The sequence below is a fragment of the Polistes fuscatus genome, unplaced genomic scaffold (assembly GCF_010416935.1).
Source record: "Polistes fuscatus isolate 324 unplaced genomic scaffold, CU_Pfus_HIC Scaffold6, whole genome shotgun sequence".
NCBI classification, from domain to species: Eukaryota; Metazoa; Arthropoda; class Insecta; order Hymenoptera; family Vespidae; genus Polistes; species Polistes fuscatus.
Window position 1 is genome coordinate 4315811 of NW_025113140.1, and position 19743 is coordinate 4335553.

The window sequence follows — 19743 nt, forward strand, 5'->3', positions numbered from 1 at the left end:
TACCCGTGGGATATCAACTCTTTTCAGAATAATTCTTGGCAAGGTAGATAGGTAGTCTTCCTTCTGTATTCGTCTTCTTCGTGTACGATACATACTGAAGGATAATTTCAAAAAGTACGACAAATGAAATACGAATAGAAATCAAATAACGTAAGAAAATAAAATAATAAATAATAAATATGATTACATGGTGATGTCAAGAATTGTGTTTTTTTTGAACAGCAGGAAAAAAACTTACTTGTATTATTATATTTAAAAATTATAAAAATAAAAGAAAAGAAAAGAAAAATAAGTTTAACAATAATAAAGGTGATAAACCCGTTAATATATTGAAAGAGTATTGTATTTTGTTATTCATTCGGTTCGTAGTACGTAGAGTAAAACCGATAAATATTAACAGAGTTGGAGTAGCTGCACGAGAAATGTATTATCGTACTCTTCGTCGCATAATAATATTAAACGTATTATACGTTCGAAACTTCAGCAGTGAATCGCGTATAATATCTCGTATATATGGATGCTCATTAACATATCAGCATTTTAATGCGAACTTTGAGGAAACCGTTCTCGAATCTTGAAATATGTATTTAATACATATGTACATGTAACGAGTATATATATATAAATATATTTTATATATATATGAGTAAATACACATCTGTATGTATTAAAGTTCGACATATTTTTTACGCGCTTCAATGAAGAGCAACGTATCGAAGACTCGACTGATTTATGAATCGTGTTTACTAGAAAAAAAAACTATCGTACCTTTTTTTCTGACAGCATAACAAAGTAGTGATTGATGTAACTTTTTTGTTGACATTTAAATTTATGGTAAATTATAAAAAAAAAATAAAAAAAAAATAAATGTTTGAAATTAAATTGGACGATACGGAGAAAAGGTATTTTTATATAAACGATTAAACGAATAATTCAATAATTTAAATGTTTGAAAATTTTATTTAGTAGATTCGTTAAATCTCATAATCTTCTTAAATGAGTGAATATATGATATGTATATTTAGTAATATAAATTTCTAATATTAATATATTATAATATAGTAATATAAATATTTGAATAAAATAATATTCGAAGACTCATATTATATACCTATAGTTGTTTTAATAAAGATAATAAATGTACACATATATAATAGATGCAAGATGGTGTTCGAGAAGATAGGAATAACTTAAGATATTTTCGTAATTTAATTTAGTTTAATAAAACTCTAAAGCTCTCGAGTTATTTGCCAGCGTAACAAGTAATTTTTTACCTTCTACTATATCAGAGAGTAAGAACAGATCCGTGGTTAGGTAGAAAGAAGAGTGGAATTTACCGCGTACTTTCATTCCTCTTCTTAGATTTTCCTGATGGTTCGGTTCATCGTGTTTACGACCAGAAAGTCCATTAAATGATTACATCGTTAGGTACAGTGTTACTTGTTTGTATAAGTTTTTTTCTTCTTCGTAAAAAACCCCCATCTCACAGAGTCCAGAACAAAAACTGTGATTCTTTGATCCAGGGTTTTACTGCCGAGTCTACTCGATGTTATTTCTTCAATATTTTTTTTCTCTTATCTTAAAAAAAAAAACAAAAAATAGTTTATTTTGGATTCCATTTAAACGATAGAATTCTACTCTGCATACTTTTTAATATATTAAGCATTAAAAACGTTTGTCGAGTCGGCTAAGATTTTTCTTGGGATTTCATTGATACGACACTATTGATCTCCAATTTTGATTTTCAATCTACAAAAGTATTATGTTTAGTATTATATTCGGCATAGAAAATGATTAAACAGTTCATTTAAATTATCACGCGATATAATTTTTTATTTATTTATCTTTTTGTTTTATTTCCAATTCCATGGCTCGTGTTTAGTACTAAACTTGAGTACCGTGGTTAAGACGAACGTAATTAAACAAATCCGAGTATTAAATCTTTTAACCCTCTCCACCTTTCTCCATTTTTTACGACACCTTCGTCGGTCCTAGCACTCTCTTTCTCTCTTCCTTTTTTATTTTCTAGGAAAGGTGATACGTGAGAAAGGGGCGGGAGAGGTGGATAGGGAAAGGGGCTGGAAGAAGAGAAGATCCATGATGAAGAATTTACGAGAAATTCTTGGACAAAACACGGGAAACGTCTCTTCTACTTTTATCCTTAACGTGTAATCTAACCGCGTCTTAAATCCTTCGTTGACGAGAAAGTAGGGAAGAATGAAGGAAAAATCTGCTTGCTCGTCATCTTTCGAGTTTGGTCATGGTCATTTCGATTGCAGAGTGCGCTAAATTAACAAACGTAATTAAATATTTTCCGCTAACGTTAAACAATAAATAGACCGAATTAAGTTTATTTTACTTGAATAATATAAAATCATGAAAAAAGAAAAAAGAAAAGAAGAGGAAAAAATGATTAAGTAAGGGACAGAAAGAGATGGCATGATAAAGCAGAAATACAATAGAAAACGAAAAAAGATATTGAATAAGAAAGAAAGAGAGAGAATATCAAAGAAAATAGAAGGGAGACAAAAAAGAAAAGGTAGAAAGTAGAGTTAAAGAAAATAGAAGAAACAAAATGGAAAGATAGAATATATGCAAAGAGGGACGGTAAAGGAGAAGGATAGAAAGGGACAGGGCAAAAAAAATATAGGAAAAAAGAAGGAGGGTGAAGGGGTGGGAGGGAGGAATGGGAGGACCAAGGCAGCTACCAGCTACCACTACTCCAGACGGTTAACAAGAAATTAATTCCCGTTTAATGCAGTCTCTGGTTAGCATTGCAAATCTCTGTCGAGAGAAGAGGGTAGCTCGAGACTAGCTCGAGGTCCGTTCGAGACTCGCTCATTTCACACTCCCTCTTTTCTCCACCTTCTTCTACCACCCCTCATCCCCATCCCCATCCCCATCCCCATCCCCGCCCCCACTCCCCATGTTCCATCCAGCCCAATTCTCTTTTCCACGTTAAGAGAGGAGAGGAAAAGATTTTCATTCCTTTTCAGGCTACTACTTCTGTCCTTTTTACAACTGCTGCTTTTCCTTCTTCCCGCGTATTAGGCAAATTTCCTCGATTCGCTTGCCACTTTATTTTTTTTTTTTCTGTTCTTTTCTTCTTCTTCCTTCTTTCTCAAATTTTTCTTCTTCTCTTTTTTTCCTTTTTCTCCGTTGCTTTTCCATTTAATCTCCTCCGGTTGTAGAAATCAACAAGGGACCCTCACCTATATCCAAGGAATACGTACGATTTTTCTCTTAAGTTTTCTTTTTTTTCTTTTCTATATCTCCTGTTTCCATTATTTATGATATATCTTTATTTTGTTCCATTCTTATTAAATAATGTTTATCGTTCGATCAAGAAAATATTGTTAATTATTTGATCAATATCAAGAGTGACTTCGTCGAACTGTTTGTTACTAGTTGTAGTAGTAGCGGTTATTGAAAATCGCGTCCACGTAGAAATCGCAGCTTAATTAAAAAAGCTTCATCGTTCGTCAATAAAAACTTTCCTCCTCGATTTTCAACGGTTACAACCAATAAAAGCGATCTACTTTCTTCTTTTCCTGATGTTTCTTTTTATTTTCCTTTTTTTTCTAAATTTAAGTCGTTTTTTTTTGGTTATCTTTTATAAAAAAAAGTTCGTTTCAACGAATCGGCTTATACATGCCGAAAAAAATGTTAACTTTGCGATTTTACTGTATCTCTCTCTCTTTCTTTCTTTCTCTTTCTGTGTGTGGAATTTTAAAAACGAGACTTCGACAACGTGCTAGTTAATAGTAAATTTTGTTTTGTCGCTTAAATTAATTTAACGTTATTTATTATTACAGATTTTTGTGGAGATTTTGTAAAGAAGATAAAGCAAAAAAAAATTATTATTGATTAATAAATTTTAGATTAAAATGTTCTTTTATAATCACGTATGTACGAATCGTTTCAATATTTAATACACATGCAAATTCTAGGAACGAAATTCTCACAATAATGCTACCTCAATTTCTAAACGAGGTAAAGCATTCCATTATATTCTAATTAATAATTATACGTCTACGTAATTTGATTGTAAGTCAATCCTATTTAATTTCTCATTCGTCTATAGGACAAACTCATCTGCCCATTCATATCATTTATGTTAATGTTATCGCATCGAATCGAATCGAATAGGAAAATTTTGATCGCGATTTATCCTATTTAATTGATTCGCCAACTAAACGCGTCCTGCGACTATCTCTGATGAGGTGCAAATTTCTACTGAACTGTCTATGTGGTTAACCAACAACTGTTTATATAGTCAATTATACCTATCTTCAAATGGAACCTAGAAAATAATAGTCATTGTGGTCTAGTTCGACTATTCATTTCAATGACAACCCTTAGGTCTATACATCTCCTATAATAATAATAATAATAATAATAATAATAATAATAATAATAATAATAATAATAATAATAATAATAATAATAATAATAATAATAATAATAACAATAGTTGTAATAATAATAATAATAATAATAATAATAATAATAATAATAATAATAGTAATAATAATAATAATAATAATAATGATGATGATGATGATGACAAACCAATACTAAATGTAAATTATCATAATGAATAGGATTTTGTAAATATTATTTCAACAACTAAATTGGAAATTTAAGATTTTTAAAAAGGACGACGATGATTAACTGAGAATTACCATTCGTTGATATAATCAATTACATTAGATTGACCAATAAAATATCTTTTTACACACTGAATCATGAAAATAATAGTCATCGTGATTTAGTTCAACTATAAATTTCAAACATAATTCTCTAGTCAATATATCCTACTTACCTATACCACAGGTATATAAAACCAACCCTATACTAATAATAGTAATAGTGCTAATAAATCGATACTGATGTAAATTATTATAACAAGTTCGTATATTGAAAACACTATTAAAACAGAGAAAATCAGAAATCAAAGATCTTGAAAACGATAATGACGACGACGACGATTATGATAATGATGATGATGATGATGATGGTTATGATGATGATGATATTAATAACAACTTAACGGTGAATTGTTAATGGTAGAACAGTATTAACGAGGTTAAAGTACACTTTCAAAGTAGAGAACGAGTAGAATCGTAGCATACAGTTTACCGACACTTCTATAAATAATGGCGATTTGCAATTATCTCGTTCGGCTAGCTGATTTCGTTCGAAGCTCTCGCAGTAAAGTGCATCAAGAGGGAACTGTATGCGGAGAGATGGAGAGATGACTATAGTCAGAGAGCGAGAGGAAGTACTAACGTGCATCGTGCTGTGTACACCGTATGCTAGCTAGCATCGATGAGAGAAGAGCAAGAGAGAGTGAGAGAGAGAGAAGGAGAGAGAGAGAGAGAGAGAATGCAGTAAGTGGCATCTGTTCAATGCATCGAATTGATACACTCCTAGACTAGAGTGTACGAGTCCATTGCGGACTCAGTGTAGACGCGTATGCTCGTACGGGGTCAACAGGCGCTGACCAACGTGCTTCTGTGAACGTTCATACATATTGTATATATGTACGTCTACTACCTCGATGAATATAGTTCATGCGCATATATCCTATTAATAATCAGCATCTCCTCGTGTAACGATCTATATCAGCCCCTTAATCGATCGATTTTCTCTTTTTACCGATGACCTTAGACTCACTTACATCATTAGTCTTAAACTTTTATTAACTCGTTTAACAAGTAGTCACGCAGTAGCCTAATGTATAAGAGTCGTTAGCTATTTTAGTTAACCGTGCAACCAGAAGTGATTTCATGTAAATCTTTAACCGTGTGATTATGTATCATATATGGTTTTCTATATTTAGAAATAACGTCGTCTATGTACACTAAACGCTAGAAGTTTATAATCAATACGGATATTACGGAGGAGGAAGAAAGGATATTTGTTAGAAAATATGAATGCGTTTACAAATTTGTTTGTCAGATAAATGACGAATTAGGGTCTCATTCGTTTTCTGAAGGATTGCATTAACTTTTGAGTTATTTGAGCTCACTGATCAACTTCATCACGAATGCCTACTTTATTTGAAATTGGATATTCTATCCCACATTAGGAGAGATCATCCTAAATATTGTTGTAAGCTGAACGTTTGAGATATATAATAACATTATGGGCATACGAGAATGCTAAAATTTCTTATAGCATAATTCGGCTTGTAAATATTTCATACAATAATGATACATCATTCATAAATTAATTGGTATACTTGATTTTTCACGAAAATCAACAAACGATATCAAACTTTTAGCTGGTATTATATGCGTGTATATGCATGTATGCATAAATGTATAATATGTATATGTGTTTACTTATAAAACCTATGTATACATATTTCTATATATAACTATGGTAAGTTACCGTAGACGATGGTAGCTTGTATGGAATACATATTGCACGGTTCGACTTTTCCACATGGAAAAACGCGTCAACCGAGCGAACTTTTCGATGTTGGAGTAGGGTTATGAGAAGGGTATTCTACTATGTATAGTAAATAAGAAAGTATATGGCAATTTCTATACCCCAGTGGCACGCCTTTGTCGCGTGTTTACTCGCAGGACGTGCGTGGTACTTGGAAGACATTTATAAACAGGCAAGCACCTTTGCGAAATAATCGATACAACTACCGAGACGACCTCATATTTTATTTCCTTTTTTCGCAATTCAACCTTTCCTATCCTTCCTTCTTTTTATTATCATTTATTAACGATAGATATGCAAATTCCAGGAGAACCTAATGTCAAATAACACGAACATTAGCAATAGTAAAGTTTGGTTTATCGATCGTATCTTTTAATTAAACGGATGTTCTACTTCAATAATTAATCCGACACACTATCTCGTTTCCATTCGAATTCTGATGGGCGTCCAAATGTGCCAAGATCTGATTGACCCTCTCGTATTCCATTATCCTATTAATTCTAAGACGATAGATACTGATTACGTCGGCGTGTACGATATCTATTATGCCAAGAGGAGAGAATATCGAACCGTTCTATCTGATACAGACGTCAACAAAGCCTAATTCCTTTCGTTAAGCTACGTATGCTAAATAACTTTAGGCATATCAATCAAACCTGTAACGCGTGTAATTATTTATTCATATACAAGATTATGTTCGAAGTTACTTTTCGTGTATGAACGTGGGATGTATATGCGGGATGATATTTTAGATTTTTATTCAAGTATAATATTAACACACTTAGGTTATAGTAATTATCGATGTTACTAAGGAAACGTTGTATGACATGGTCCCACGTGACACTGATATTAAAGCCTCGAATGCTTAGGAAAGCTTCATTGTTTGTGTCAGCCAGTTTCGTCTAGAATATACATCCATATCTATGCATGTATGTGTTAAAGGTGTGTACGCTGTCGTCGATGCAAAACCTTTAATACGCGGCTACACACCTGTCGATGGTTGGGAACATACGTGTATGTACATCGTTCACGTCACTGATCACAATGAACTTGGATAAAGCACTCTCTCAGCTGCTCCTAATCTGCCCGCTAACTTTCCGCCATTCTACGATACAACGTTCTCCGATATAGCAAAGTTACGTTATCCTATCTATATGTATATACATATGTGCATGCATGCATGAAATGTATGTATGAAAATGTGTTTATAAGTGTCAATGTGTACCTATAATACACTAATTTCATTGAATTAAAAGAGTTGTGTAAGTTTTATTTGTTTACTTACAATCCTATACGACATGACTCGTTAATAACGAATAAGAAGAAAGTTAGGTATGGTCGAGGATGATGTAGAAACATGTTCGAAAAGTTCTAAAAATAATCGATACGCGAGCTTGTAGTTTCATACTACTAACGTTACGTTAAGCGTCCTTGTAATTACGCATGCAAGCCACGAAACGAGCTCAAACTCGTGAGTTTTAACGCTTGATTATTAAACGAGTATATGTGTATGTGTTAGCGTGTGTGATTGTATGTGTGTTTGTGAAAGAGATATATATATATATATATATATAAAGATAAAGAAAAATAAAAAAAAAATAAATAAAATAACTGATCTCATAGTAGCAACACGAAAAGCAAGTCAAATGGGTGCGAACGTAAAGGGTCATTATTTATTTCCACAAGTTACAGTAATCCAGGTACTTGGAAGGCGTTCCCGTGGCCATTATTAAGCTGAATTACGATCGTCCATCAAACACAGAGCGAACCAACTATAATTTGCGACCATGTCGTGATGTAGTGCTCTATGGCTATCAGCACGTCCTTACATCTTTTCACCAGACATTGATGTATTTTCTTTTCTTTAATCGTCAATTTTTTGTAGACTCGTTTGAAAATTTACAACAGGAAAATGATTATTAACTTTACTTGGATATAATTCTATTTACCGATCTCATTTTATTTTGATCTAATTAATTTGTTTCAGCATATTATATTATGCTTTATCAAATATTTTTGTTAAATCTTTTTACATGAATCAATTATTTTATAATATAAAATATAAAATTATGCGGAGTTACATATGTGACGGTGATTTAATTTCAATTATAAATAATTGTTTATTATTATCAGATAATTTTAAAGTAATATGTAATTTACTCGTAATGATAATATAATTTTTTCAGATCAAAATTATATTTGGGTTTAAATAAAATCTGAAAAATTTAGAAATAATCGAAATACGATTGAATAAATACGATATATTAAATAATTATTGATATAAATATATAGGGAAGATCTGTACGTTGTTTCCAAATTACATAACGTGTTTGGGTAGTTAATTAATTTGATCATAAAATTAACTTAGAATGTTGATATTCAAAAACTGTTCGATACGATCCATAATTTAATTGATATTTCAGTTCATTATAAAGTTGAGTTAACAATTATTCTTCGCATAATTATTTAAATGTTCTATATACGATGTAGTCATATTATATTATATTGATTTTCCCAACATTTACGTTGAAGTTGTATGTTATCATTTAAAATCAACGGGTACATTAAACTTTTCATCGTCGAAATAACTGAGAGTAAAATGAAAAGGACGATAAATTATCACGATGAAGAGATATAGAATTATGGTTCGTGATTTCCTCGATAAATTTATTCGATTATTATATAACAATTCCCTCGTTTAGAAAATTACTAGTAATTGCATACTTTTGAGAATAATAACTATTTTTCGATGAATGAAAGACATTAAAAAAAAGAAAAAGAAAAAACAATGCACGTATTGAATTATCCACAAAATTCGTGTGCCAATTTATTGGGACGAATTTTCTTAAAAAAAGAAACAAAAGATAAAAAAAAGAGAGTATGTAATATTAAAATATATACAACTTTAAAAGAAATTAAAAAAAAGAATAAAAGTAAAAAATATAACGTACTGATAAATACATTTTTTTGGGACAAAAATTCGTCAGAAGTTCTTTGGGCAACCCAACAAAAGTATATTGATAATTTCTTGTTAAGGAACGATCGAATGAGATAAATTATGTTCAATGTTGTCACAGTAGGAGGGAGAGTGGGAGGCAAGTGTTGAGAGCAAAATGTTAGAAGGAAGAAGAATGGGATAGGAAGGAAGAAAGAAAGAAAAAAAGGACCTCCTCCTTTCCCCTCCCACTTACTTGCCCCGCAGCAAAGGATAAAAGAAACGAAAGTGATAAAGTTTACCACCAAGGTGGAGTATTTTTTTCATGTCACTTTTATACTAGACTGCCAGCCAACCGGTCGGTGATCCTACCGTAATTTTTATTTATGAGACTTCATTATCACAAGCAACCAATCTTCTTCGTTCGAAAGGAAGAAGAAGAAGAAGAAGAAGAAGAAAGAGACGATGCCTCCTCGGTCTAGTAGTTGGCTATAAGTGGATCAGGATAAGGACCTTCAAACGGGAAAACGAAGTGGGTGATACGTTTTATTATTGAACGTTAAATCTTACGGAGGTTCATTTCTAAATAAATCAATCTAAGATATTAAATGGTTACAATTGTGATCTATCGTTTCCATTTTCTTTTCAAAAAGATATTCATCATTTTAAAAACTTATTTCTCTTTAGTTTTACACTTATGCGCGAAGAAGTGTTGGTATATTGAACAGATTTATTTTTTATGATAAGAATTTTTTAAAATCTGTACATTTAACGTGTCTATTATAACTTGTTAGTAATTTTAATAAATGATTCTATTAATTATAATAATTTAGTTTTAATTTGAAAGAGTATTTAACATTTTAATTATTATTCGCAATGTCTCTTACTTTATTTTTAATTTTAATTTTTAATTTTTATTTTTAAAATATATATCAAACAAAGAACGGTACTTTAAGTTTATTTAAATTTTTTTACTTGTTTTTTTTTGTCCTGATTTAAAAGATTACAGTTCAGTGATTAAAAATATATTAATTCTTCGGAAATTAGAAGTTGAAAACTTAGCTTACAGTTCCTCTCGTCGCTTCTCCTATTCGTAAGATTCACCGAAGTCTTTAACGAGTGAACTTGTTTCTTAAGAAAATAAGCATAGAGTTAGTCTAATTCCAAACGCATTTTGAATTAAGGTGTCTTAATCATCCACTTGAAACACCCTACACAGGTTCGTTACGAATTTACAAAGCAACAGCCCTTCGTAGTCTCTCGTCATCTTAAAATACTCTTCCCTTATCTCTCTCTCTTTCTCTTTCTCTTTCTGGATGGTGGTACTTGAATATAGGATTTGCTTGAAACATAGATCAAGTCCTTTCTTACTCTCTTCTGCTCGTCAGAATTCCTGTTAGTCGGGCAAACGAAGACGAATTTGTTTGCATCTATCCGTCTTATGGAAAAGTATCTTCTACTACTACCACCACCACCACCACCAACGCCACTACTACTTCACTTAGATTAAACTCTCTTGAAATATAGGAATACTTATGTATTTTATGTAAATATATTATGTAAGTTATTTATTTTCTATCCCAACATTTTCAAACTCGCAACGATTTTCTTTACAACGTTTATTCAAGCACAAAAATCAAATTTGACGAGAGATTCTCATATTATTATTATTATTATTAAAGAAACAAAATATATTATTAAACTTAAAATATAAAAATAATCATAAAATAAAAACTAAGTATGATATTCACGCTCAAACGTTTCTGATAACTTACCCAATAATAAACTGCTGAGGGTGAGATAAAAAAGAAAGAAAGAAAACAAAACGGGTCTGAACACGATACATCGTCATTAAGTTTATCTCTCTTTGTTCCTCCTATAGCTGGAACGATAATTCGACGCTATTTATCGAGCAAAAATAAAAAACCAAAAAGAAACAACAACAATAACAATTCGACAATAATAGGTTAATTCATTTTCACTTATTCCTCATTGAGGAAGTATCTTTTCAGAGTATCCTCCTATCCCTTTCCCATTTGTTCTTTTTTTTTCTTTCTTTCTTGTTCCTTTTCATTTTATATCTCACACACTTCGATAATACGTTACACACAGAGTCGGAAACGATCCGTGTAATTTTCCGTTTAACTTACGGTAACACCAATGGGCGCCGCCGCTGGCTGCCACCGAGCGAAACCGATGATTTATTCGCGTTTAGGGACCAATGACGCGAAAAGATTATACGCTCTGTCGGACTTGAGCTTTCTCACTCTCACCTTTCTCTCTCTCTCTCTCACACACATACCCACACATATATGAATACACTGTCTCTTTCTCTCACTCTTGTAGGATAGTAATAGGCGTGTGTGTTCGTCTGCACACGCAGCACGATTTTCTCTTCTGCCTAATGGCCCATAACCTTTGATTGGGCCGTGTTTACGCGGCGTTTCGTCGCTAGCTACGAGACGAAACTTCCACTGTTACTACCTTTCCTAATCTATCTACCTATCTATTTATCTATCTATCCTATCTATTCATCTCATTCCATCTAACTCACATTCATCGTTTCTAAATCACCCTTTCCATCCCCTCCTCCCCCACTCCCCCACACACATATACATTTGCTCTGGTATCGTAGGATTTCTGCTAACGAGGACACCCTCAGTGCTCGTCGACGTTTAGAGAAAGCGTGTTTAAATGCGCGAAGTGCCGTATACTTCGATCGACGATAAATTATTCCCCTGTTTTGTGAGATTCAATTGAAAAAAATATCTATCGCTATTTTTTTTTTTGTGTTTTTTTTTTCTTCGTACGAGAAAGAATTTACAATCGAGTCGAATTCATTATGATCTTGTAATTATTTTCTTTTTTTTTTCTATTTTCTTTCTTTTCTTCTTATTTTTTATCGATATCGAGATAGAGAGACGTAAGAGAAGAGGAAAATAATTAAAACTCGTGCGTTACTAATTCTACGATTTGTTTCTCTTTTCCTTCTTCTCGCATGAACGATAAAACACTTTATTTCGAATCGCCTATAGACTTTTCGTAGAAAGAAGCTTTTTCCTTCACAAGGAAAGCTCTCTGTTTCTCTGTAATGGATTTTAGAAAGGTCTCTCTCTCTCTCTTTCTCTCTCTCTATATATATATGTGTGTATATATATGTACATACTTTCCATCTCTTGTTTTAATGCAAAGACGTTGAGATCGTTCGACGAGTGAATTCATTTTTCCTTTTTATTTGTTCATTTCGTTAGAATTGTATTGGATAACCTGAAAAATTCGTACTTATCGTTAAATATGCATGATTTAAATTTATATATATATTTGATATTAGATTAGAAATAATTTGATGGGTAAACTAAAGCCTATCCTATTAAAATATTATTAATATTACTATATTAATTATGTGATTATGTGATATATAGTATTACATATAGTATTAGTATTACTCTGAATAAAATAATTTTATTTACTATACAAAACTAAATAATATAGTTCTTACTATTATCACCAACTAATAATATATTGAAAGAAAAAAACTGCTGTGTGTACTTATGTACGCACGTAAGAAGTTATACTTCTTTGCCGTACCAAAACGAATATAACCTCAATAACCTCAAAAATAACTTCAACAAAAAACTTCAAAGAAAAAAAATAACTTAAAAAAATAAATAATTATTATTATATATATATATAAGAAAGAATAAAAAAAAGAAAAAGAAAATATCAAAATATAGATATCAGTCCACACTAAATATAAGAGATATATATCGAATTACTTCACGCGTCAACAGCCATGGCGCGGTTACAGTATTAGTTCTCGCTCGATCATTTAAGTAAAGCAGCGCTGAGTACGATTAGTACTTGGATGGGTGACCCGCTTGAGTAGAAAAGGGGAAAAAGAAAAGAAGACAACTTCATGCCGTATACTTGAAATCGCTTTGCCGCCCGTCGTAAATACCGACAAACTTCATGGTGTCGTTTTTCCAGACGCTCGGAACAAAATCACTCCCCATTACATTTTCCCTAACGCGCCAAAAGAAGTATAACTTCAAAAATATTACGTTAATATGAAGAGTAACTATTATTATTATTAATTTATCACAGCGAGATCAAACGAATAATACTATTTGTCATATTACGATACGATATTCTCCTCTCATCTTTAAAAGTAATAGACAATTTAACGAATGTCAAAGGAAGAATCGATAAGAGATAAAGAGTTAACACGATTTCCGTGTATCATAAATTATATATAACACGGCTCACTAACGAACGTCCGTAACACTGCTTGCATTAAATCGATGAACTTTCGCAATATGTTTCATAGCATGTCACGAAAATGTTTGAAAACCTATCATTAATATCGTTTGCTGTTCGTGACAGACGGGTTTCGAGCGTTGATAGCCATACTATAAACTCATTATCCGAGGTGCCGCTTATCCACTAAAGTGATTATCACATGCGAGCGTGTTTTAAAATGTAGAAAAAAAAGTTTTCCCCTCCGTTTAGAGGGTAAGAATTTTAAATATATTAAACGAGTGTGTGTGTGTAGTGTTTCAAAGAGAATTTAATTTGATCATTCTATTACTGGATCCTGAAAAATTCATATCGACAAATGTTATTATTATAAATTATATCCTTTTTTCTTTTTTCATTATTTTCTAATAACTATTTTTATTACTAGAATTATTATTAATTAATAATACTATATTTAATTATTAAATAATACTATACAATGTTGGTAGTATAAGTAATTATTATTATTAGTAATAAGAAAAACGTAATGAAATTGTAATAGTATCATATCAAAAATAATATTAGCAAATATTAAACGACAAAAAATATGTATAATTTAAAAAAACGTTTCTACGAGATATAGAATCAAAATAATATACAAATTTGCATGGAAAATATAATGCGTCGTATTACAAAGTAATGAAAAATTTATGCAAAACTTTATCTCCCTGGTATTATTATGCAATGGCTGGAAAATATCGTTGGAAGAGATTGCTTTAAAAATAGATACCTTTATTTTTTTCTTTCTTTTGTTTTAACAATTACGTTAAATGCAGTAGAAATGATCATTGGGTACACACATTGTAACGAGCCAACGGAATAAATAACAAAGTAAGCGGAAATATGATACTTATACAAATTACATAGACGCATTATAAATGGAAGGAAATTAATTTTATGGAAAAAGAAAATTCAGGGGTTTCTTTAGTTTTTTTTTTCTATGCTTCTTTTTTTGTCTAGGTTCAATGGGTTGAATATATTGAATAATGTTAGCATATATCATCATCGTCATCATCATCGTCGTTGTCGTCGTCGTCGTCGTCGTCGTCGTCTTTGTTTTCATTTGGAATGCACGCACGTGCGTGCGTACTAGACCGATTGCAGACGACAGTAACGGACGCTAAGGGTACTCGTTGTTTGCAATTAATCAGAGAGGACATTTCGTTACGACGTCACGACATAACATCTGCCGTACACGTCGGACCACTAGACGTCAGAGCAAAGCGAACGGATGCGATAAAAGCGTCAGCAGTTATACGCAAATGTTCGCGAATTGTCCTTCCCCCCCGGTTACGGTAACGTTTAAAGTTCAATAACTAACTAAGCGTAATTAATTACGGTTTTTTAATCATTTCTCTAACTTTAAAGATACAGATCGTTTGTATCCTAAACGTTTACTTTTTTCTTCTTGTTCTTATATTCAAAAAAAGAAAATCATTCGACATTACGAATGTCGAAAATAATTGTGAAAGAAGTCGTTGAAAATTTGTCGGCGATAATGTGATTTATTTTTTCCTATTTTCTTTTGTTTTTTCTTATTTCATATCGTTGTACGAAGTTCAATAATAAATTCTTATTATGTTTTTTTTTCAATAAAACATCTGTTATAATACGTAAAAAATATATTCTCGATTCATAAACTTTCGTGAAAATGAGATTTTTCTTTGGTTTATTTTCTAATATCGTATCCGGTGAGAAAGGTGTGCTCGTAAAATGACGACAACAACACGTCATACAAAAATCAAATTTCGAATTTTCTACCTAGCTGGAAGCTATTTGTTTCTTTCTTTTTTTCGTTTTGCTTTGTTTTTTCTCTCTTTGCTTTTCGTCTCGTTTTTTTATTGGCTTCATATATATCCAATCAACACTTCTTGTAGTTTTATTATAAATAAATTTTTAATGTTATACGAGACATATGTTCAATCAAGTTTCGGGCGAAACTTTTATTAGTATAAAATTTTAAAAATATTTTTAAGGAAAATTAGTTAGCAAAGTTTAACTATTTTTCGTATTCCATTAACATTCTTTGGCCTACTGCCTCGAGGTTCGTTGACAGTGGACTTAAAAGATTCAAAAGAAACCGGCAATTAGTCGCGTGCTAGGAAATTTTGAGTGTACACACCGTTGGCAACGTGCGATATATAGTTAGCCAGCCCTATGTGCCTGCCAAAAGGGTCTCTCATTAAAACGAGTCTCAAACAGCTTTCTTTCGCATCATCCTCGAAGTTTGTCTCTCTCACGTCACGCGTTACACTCCTTGTAAAAGTAGAAACAATGTCAACAACAATGTTTCAAACATTTATCACAAATATTCTATTTATTATTAAAAAAAATGATTCTATATAAAATATCATATGATTTTTAATTCATACAATTTATCCATTATCCAATCATTATAATTAAAAATAATTTAAATACAAATTTTTATCTCAAAATATTTAAAAATCAGAATATTTTTATTTTATTCTATAAATCAGCAATTTATTCATATATAATAAAATATTTATTAAAAATTTACAATAAAAAATAATGACTTACGGAACACACAAAATAATAAAGAAAGAAAAATTTCTGATCATAAAAAATATTTAATTATCGAGTCGAATAAGAAAACGTATTATTGCAACTAAGAAGCAAGCTAGAATGATTGAAATCCAAAAAATCTAAAACAGATATACTAAACGTAACGGCAGTAAAGTTCAGTATTTCGTGAAACGTCGAACGAAATGGAGGTCAAGCTACAGAAGCTCGTATTTTCTCCCTGTCTTCTTACCTTCTTATTTCTCGACCATACTTGAGCAAAAGAGCATGCGTTTTCCATTACTCTAGGCATCTTACTTCCTTCTCACGAAAACTACTTCTTCTTATAGTCAGTAGAAAATGTTATTACTTTTAACATTGTTCTTTTTTACAGTTACATCCTCGTAAAATAATTTTTTCATATACGATTACATAATTTTCATTATTTGATAAGCGTTTTCATTTTAAAACGTCATATAACTTTCATGGTCACAAATTTACATATAAATATATTTCTCTACTTTGTAAGTATTATTTCAAATTATTTTTTAATTAAAATTGTTTATGTTATATTTATAATACAATTATGATAATATTTTACAGAGTTGAATAAAAGTGGTTAGGTTCCCAGTTTTATAATTCGAAACAAAATTTGAATAATTGAAAAAAGTAAAAACTTTTTGATAAATAATTTCTTTTTTTATTTTTATATTATATGTGATTTTTGTATGATACTAAATATTGAGTCTTGTTAGAACAAATATAATGACAATATATTATATATCGGACTTTAGAACAGGCATTTAAACTTTATCATGACTGAGATTCAAGCTGGTGTTCCGATGTTGTACCTAATTAGAATAGTATGTTTCGAAGGACTTAAGCCCTTCTACTTGTTCTATTACATCCTAAGGTAAATGTTGTGTAACAAATTTTAGAATTTATACAAGTTCTCGTCTGAAGTTATTACAAGTGTGTTAAAGTACATATAGTCATTTAAAGTAAAACGTTAAAAGCTTATTTTGAAGATGTTTAATATGAAAACGCGGATAAAAAATAAGAGAACGCTTAATAATCTCGAATATTAACAATTAAAAAATATTTGCCTAAATAAAAATAATTTTAAATTACAAGAAGATATATGCATCCAATTATTTACAAAAATATTGTTTCATTTGTGTTTCTAATTCTAGATATTCATAAAATTAAAATTAAGTATTAACGAGAAAATACTTCTCGCATAAATTAGTTTAATTTAGTAGCGTAAGATATTAATACCGTTAATATAAAAATCGTTTTAATCCTTGACCTATGACACTTTTAAATGCCACGTATATACCTTTAAGGTCAAACAAGATGTCACTAAATGCAGTATGTCACGCGTGGTATCATGATCGAGAAGTTCGTGTTGTATATGCGAATATGTTAGAAGTTTTAACTGGCATGGTCTGACATTAGAAAGACAGAGGTATATTAAGTTGGACAGTATGATAACGATTATATTTCACAAGTCAGAAAGCTTTCTGCCTTGCAATTTAAACTATAATTTACAATAGAAAGAGAAAGAAATAATTTAAGTTTCCATTAGAAAATTTAATACTACGTTTGTTAGTAAAAATTTATTTGCGAATATCTTAGTAATCATTCATTTTAAACCCTACGTAGTATTACACGTAGTGTTATAGTTTTTTATTCAAAATTTGATGCTTTATCAGAATTCAGAAAAAAAAAATTAGGTATTCCATTTAAAAAAATAACGATGACCTTAATATCTTATTAAAAAAATATCTTAAAAAAAGTTTTGTTTATCATTACATTTTTCTCCTAATTTAGTTTAACTATGCAGAAAAGATGTTTTCATACATTGTATATTTTACGGATCATTTTAAAACGTTCCGTGACTCACCCTGTATACGAGTTGGGTTAGAAAATATTTTGCAAATTTTCATATAAATTTGGTTTTATATTCGAATTGTTTATTTAAATATAAAGTGGTCAAAAGTGTGGCTTAAGAATAAAACAATTAACAATTTTATTTATAAGATTTTAAATATTTCCAATTTTCAAAAAACAAAGTTTCGTACTTCCATTAATTTAAATATTAATGATACCAAACCTTTTTACCAACATATATAATTAAATCTAATTTATTTATTAATAATTCAACTATAAAATGCAAAACATTCCGTATAAGAATTACTAAAAATTACCACGTTACACATTACTCTATCTGAAAATATATTTTCTCGTTGAAATTCTTTATTCAAAACTAACAAATTGAAAAATACACTTCCATTAAAATCACAGAATAAAGGTATTATATTATCTCCATTTACCGACCATTAGGCATAACATTAAATTAAATATAAAATCCAAATATTATTATATACCAACGTATATTTTTCGTTTACGTGTGTATTCCTGTTTCGTGCAAACCGTTTCTGTTGCGTAAATCCGCAACTCTGTCTAACAAAGGAAGCTAACCAAATCGTCCACGAATCGAGATACGGTGAAACGTCACGAAAGCGAGCGTGGCCGAAACGATTATATTCCTCTGCAAGTTTCTTCACCCCTACCCCTCCCCACCCCTACTCCCACAGATAGATCGGTTTAATTCGCTCGTCCTCGCGGAAACTCCAACTCGTCCTTTCCTTCCTTCATTCCCATCTTCCCTTGATTCCTCTGACCCCATACTTCCCCCTCCTCCTTCCAGCAACGCTAATTTCCACCCCTTCTTCGTACCACCACTCACCCTTATTCTGTCTTGACTCTTAGAACCAACCTTTCTTCCACGACCATAATTCTAACCAACAACCCTCTTTGCACCACCCATTCACCCCTTTACACCTCCAGCAACCCACTCGCCTCGTTTCCTCTTCTTTACAATGCGACACACCACCACTTAACTACTTAATTTCATATTTTACCGCCTGCGCACGATACCTTGCGCACAACGAACAAATTAAGTTTATCTCGGTATACCTTCAACTTATGGGATATAATATTTACTACGTATATGATGGGAAGAACACAAAAAAACGATTTTTATTGTTCTTACTGGTTAAATTCAGCACCGTGTCAAGTAGGAGTAATAATGGACTCGAAAAATACAGGGACAATCTCTTGTACGGTACTTGTTTGTACGTGGTACACGAAATAAAATGTAAAACTAGAAAAATTAAAAAAAAAAAGTAAAGGAAAAGGAGTAGAAGAAGAAAGCAGTGGAAAGAGGAAATTTGTTGTTTTCTTCTTCTTGTTTTTTTTTCTTTCTTCTTTTTACCAGTTCACCATACGAGCTAACTTTTTACGTTATGATAGATACGTACCCTCTGAAACAACGAGCACGTGAACGCGTATGGACCCTTTTGTTAGGAAAAATCCAGGCTTGCTTCGTTCCTCGCCTCGTCGATTTTTTCCATCCGCTCAGCTATAAGCATTTTTGTCGCATAGCAATATGGAGCCTCTCATGAATATGAATGTATTTACTTGCCGGCAACATGATACGCTTGCACCAGCCAACCACCACCACTACT